This window comes from Piliocolobus tephrosceles, unplaced genomic scaffold (assembly GCF_002776525.5).
Source record: "Piliocolobus tephrosceles isolate RC106 unplaced genomic scaffold, ASM277652v3 unscaffolded_29049, whole genome shotgun sequence".
In the NCBI taxonomy this organism is placed as follows: domain Eukaryota; kingdom Metazoa; phylum Chordata; class Mammalia; order Primates; family Cercopithecidae; genus Piliocolobus; species Piliocolobus tephrosceles.
The window spans coordinates 1-4,598 of record NW_022312142.1 but is presented as its reverse complement, the minus strand read 5'-3'; the positions used below and the strand labels follow the sequence as shown (position 1 = coordinate 4,598).

The 4,598-nt window shown below is 63.9% G+C and overlaps 2 long non-coding RNA genes across 2 annotated transcripts; one reads left to right on the top strand and one right to left on the bottom strand.

Moving 5' to 3' along the window:
• Window positions 1–911: 911 nt before the first annotated feature.
• On the top strand, window positions 912–1,859 carry LOC111528505. Its single transcript, XR_002727013.2, has 2 exons — window positions 912–1,097; window positions 1,205–1,859. It is a non-coding gene; the product is annotated as an uncharacterized LOC111528505 (long non-coding RNA).
• Window positions 1,860–3,294: 1,435 nt separating this feature from the next.
• Window positions 3,295–4,556, bottom strand: LOC116418644. The gene is made up of 4 exons (XR_004228748.1): window positions 4,233–4,556; window positions 3,798–3,864; window positions 3,521–3,571; window positions 3,295–3,436 (listed from the first exon to the last, which is right to left on the bottom strand). It is a non-coding gene; the product is annotated as an uncharacterized LOC116418644 (long non-coding RNA).
• Between the last annotated feature and the right edge of the window lie 42 nt (window positions 4,557–4,598).

Sequence of the window (4,598 nt, the reverse complement as noted above, 5' to 3'; positions counted from 1 at the left end):
TGGGAGCAGGCACGGGGATGCTGCTGCCACGGGGCCTGTGACACCCAGAGCCCCCCTCCCCAGCCCTCAGGCCCTCCCTGCCAAACTGGAGAACCCTGCCCCAAGGCAAGCCACATCCCCAACCCTGGCTTGGTTGCGGTGCTCACGCCGTGGGAAAGCACAGTGGGGAGAGGTCTGTGCTTCCCTTGGTGTCAGGGACCTGAGAGTAAGCACAGGACAGCATCCACCTGCGTTGTGTCTGTTTTATGTTTTTATATCTACATCTATATAGCTATAATTTTATTAAAAAAGAAAAACTTATTTTGATTCTTTCCTTGGGCAAGACCAGGGCTGTTGCTGCAGGACCCCCAGAGTTAGGGGAGGGCAGAGGCCAGGCCCCGGAAGAGGGGTTGGTTGCTGTCTGGTGTGCAGGGGCAGGTGGGTTCCTCCGGGGCATTTCTGTGGACTTGGGCTGAGTCAGAGGCTTGGGAAGAGAGCGTGGCCGATGGTCTGCGGCTGGGAAGTGTGAGGGTCTCTTGCCTTGGGTCTGCATCAGTTCTGGCAGTGATAGGGTGTTTGGGGGAAAGACTTTGGTCTGCCGCTACCCACAGGGGAATCCCAGGAACCCAAGAGCTTGGCGAAATTAAGTGTGGGTACATAGGGGCCACCTGCTGGCTCAGGGCCATGTGGGGGCCACTGAAACTGCTGGAACTCTCCTGCCTGACAAATGCCAGGGGTAGGGCTGAGGGAGTGTGAGGGATGCGCAGCCGTTCAGGGCTGAGACAGCCTGGGCTGGGGCTGTCCCAGTGTGGGAGGGGTGCGGGCTGTAGGGCCCCGAAGCTGGCACTGTGCTGACCACCTTTCTGCTTCTCTCTCATGGACGCCGCAGCCCACAGGGAGCGGATTGGCACCTGTACCCGTGGATGGGGGGCAACGTGACCAGCCTTGGGTGCTTCCTGGGCTGCACCTATGCCACCTTGGCCACCTGGAGGACCGCCCACCACTGCGGGCCCCCTGGAGCCCGACCACCTGGGGCGCCCCCACGTGGGGCCATGTGCCGCCTGCACTTGGCTACCTAGTCTTTTCCCCAGCCTCTCCAGGCCCTAGCAGGATGACAAGTAGGCAGCTCTGGGGCCTGGGACAGCCCAGCTGGGGACCCAGGAGGTCAGACTGCCATGGATCCTAGGGCAGGGCTGGAGGTAAGCTGGGCTTTCTTCTCCACCAGCCACAGCTTGACAGACTCCCAGCCTGCCAGGGCCCGAGACCCTGTGTCCACGTGACCTCAGTGAGTCCCCCACCTGCTGCAGGGGGTCCAGCACCCCACAGGGTGCAGCACCAGAACTGCGGGGAGCAGCACAAACTTTGCTGAGCCTCCCTGTCCAACCAAGCTCTTTAGACCAAGCCACTTCCTCCTCGGGGAGCCCAGGCCTCCGTGAGTTGGGCTGGGTGGGGGGGTCTCAGGTTGCCCCCGAAGGTCTCTGCACTCCTGCCCTTCGCCTGACAGATGAACAGATGCCTTCATTGCCTGGAGCCGCCAGCGTGGTGAGCCATTGGCCCCTGCCTGCCTCCAGGGTCCTATGGTCATGGCCAGCTCTGCCTGGGCCCCACTGGGGCTGCCTGCACCCAGAGACGATGCTGCTGGGAGCTCAGAGCTCCCGAGGCCTAAGCCCTGTGTCCTCTAGCAGAGGTATGGCCTGTGGCAGGGTGGCACTCCGGCCAGCCCTTCTCCGGCACAGGGTCCCTGTCCCTGGTTTACCCTGGGCTGCAGCTGTATTTCTCCCATTTTGGGATGAGAAAGCCACAAAACTCTCCTGCATTGTTCTTAAGGGCACCCCTGCTAATTCATTCCCCAAATAAAATTTTCGGTGTTGATCTCCACAGCTCTGTCTACCAATATGGTGCCCTGTACCGGACAGGGCCCTGGGTTGGGGAGGTGACAGGACCTGGGCAGGGAGGGTGGTGGCCAGGAAGGGAGGGGAGTTGCATGAGGGGCATGAGGTCAGTGGATCAGCAGGTTCGGTGCTGAAAACCTGATCTCTGAGGTCCCCAGGAGGGCCTGGCCCAGGGGGCAAGACCTGAGGACTCCCTAGTCCTTACTGCTGTTGCCTTTCAGTGGAAACCCTCCCAAGACCCCTTGGGGGTCAGAAAACCCTGTGCAGAGGGGCTGCCTTCTGGAGGGCAGGTGGGATGTGGGGTGGGAAGCCAGCCCTGAGGCTGGGGTCTCCACCCTGAGGGACCCTCGCTGTCGGATGGCCCGGGTGTCCCTTCCCCAATTTCCACAGAGACGTGCTTACCGGCCAGGTATGTCATGACTCTGTGTCCAGCCACAGGCCCAGCCCTCAGGACAGACCCCGCCTCTACCCTTCTCTGCACCTCCTGGCAGGGATGGTGCACAGTGGTCCCGACATGGCCACTGGGCGTCTGGGGCAGTGCTGGTCGCCTGGCCGCCTCCTCGCTGGAACCGCTGGGCCTCCAGCCTAGGACAGGAGGCCATCCACCTCAGGGTGCAAGAAGGGGTCCAGCAGGGACTTCCAGATGGTGGCATGGCTCAGCAGGGGTGGCACCAGTCCCTCGAAGGGCCTGGGGTTCACCATGTACACATAGGCACCCAGCAGGGCACCCAGCAGCAGCCTCAGGGTCAGCAGCCTATGGGTGGTGGCAGTCAGGGGCAGAGGTGCGCAGGGGGCCTGGGGGCTGGGCTCTGCCACGCGGTAACCTACCAGAGCTGGCCTGCCAGGCCCTGGGAGCTTTCCAGCTTTGGCCTCCCTTTCTGTTGGGGAGGGGAGCCCACCCCGATGGTCCAGGCTGAGGGTGGGGATCCCTGACTTTGGGAAACCCTCCTCAGACAGGGCTCCCCCCACCACAGCCCTGGCCCCTTCCTCCTGGACAGGTTCCTGCGGCCACTTTTCAGATGCCCCCTGCCCTGGACCTGCTCTGCTGGAGCCCATTTCTCCCCCTCGCCCAAGCAGGGCCCTGGGTTGGGGGCTGGTCTCCAGACCCAGAGTGGGGCATGGGGGGCTCACTGCCATGTTTGCCATCTGCGGCTCCTCCCCGGCCTGAGTGCGGCACTGGGCCCGCTCCCTGCAGAGGCCTGTCAGGACCCCACGCGCTCCACCCCCAGCCTGGCACCCACCCCCTGGCTCAGCGCTATGGAGGTGGGGGTCAAGGATGGATCTGCCCTGTCCTGACCAGGACCCCTTCCGAGACCCTGTTCAGCCGACCCAGTCCCTGCCCCCATGTTACCTGAGAATCCCCAGCTAGATGTTCTTCTGGTCCAGCACGCCCCGGATGTCCTTCTTGAGGTGTTGGGGGGCCAGAGGAGGTAAGCACAGCAGGCCCCGGCCCCGCCCTACCTGGCCTCTCACCTGCCCGGCCCCATCCTTCTGGGTGCTGCTCCGTGGGGACCTACCAGGAGCCTGGTGCCTGGTTGTTCAGGGCCATGTGCATCTCAGCCATGCTGTCGGGAGGATGGTGGGGTCACACCTGAGGAGGACCCACTGGCTGGGCCCCCAGCACCCCTCCCCCCCAGCCAGGCGGGCACCTCTGTGATGACCATCTTCTCAAAGCACAGGCGGATCTGCTGTAGCTCATTCTGAGGGTGGGGCCCAGGGTGGGCTTGGGCAGCATCAGCAGGGTGGCCAGTACCTCCCTGCTGGGCCCACCGGCCTGCTGCACGAAGGTTCCTCCCCGCATAGCCCCTCTCCCAGGCCCACCGGCCTGCTGCACGAAGGTTCTTCCCTCCCCACTGAACCCCCCCAGGCCCTCCTGGAGTGTTGCATGAAGGTCCCCCCCCACCACAACCCCTCCCCCAGGCCCACCTGGGACTGCTGCATGAAAGCCTTTTGCCGCTGACACAGCTCCTGCCACAGCAGCTGCAGAGGTGCCCTATTTCCCAAGGGCTGCATGTTAGCTGGGTCAGGGGGCTGTGGGAGAGCCCCCCAGATCAGCATTGGCTGCATGGGGTCCCTGGGCTCTGTACCAGGCCAGGGGAGTACAGCTTGAGTGTTTGGGACACGAGCAGGAACTGCTGCCCCGGCCCCAGGAGGGCCCCTAGCTGCTCCCGAAGGTCCTGGTTCTGCCTCTTCTGGGGGTGGGGGGCAAAGAGAGGGGACTGCCTGTCATGGCCGTTCCTGGGGCTGGGGCTGGGGCAGGAGCACCAGGCGGTGGGTGGCAGAGAGAGGGGACTGCCTGTCATGGCCGTTCCTGGGGCTGGGGCTGGGGCAGGAGTGCCAGGCGGTGGGTGGGGTGCTCACCAGACTGTGGTTCTTGTGCTCCAGCTGCAGGAAGGACTGTTCTGCAGAGCCCAGCGGCCTGCACTGCAGCTGGGACAGGGCTGCCCTGGGCGAGGCCAGGGCCCCTCCCTCCGGCGACAGGGATGGGCATGGACAGGGTCTGGGCCCTGAGCCAGTGGATCCCTCCTGTCTGGAAGCCCCTTGATTTGACCCTGGATGCAGGGGCCAGCCCCACCTGAGCCTTGCCTCCAGGTTTCCTTGTCTCAGTCCCTCAGGGTTTCTTGCTCTCTGCTCCTTGCTGGACAGAAAGATCGTGGGAGCCTCGCTCTCCACCCTGGGCCCCCTGCCCCTGGAACTGGGTAAGGTCTCTGGGACTGAACTGAGTGA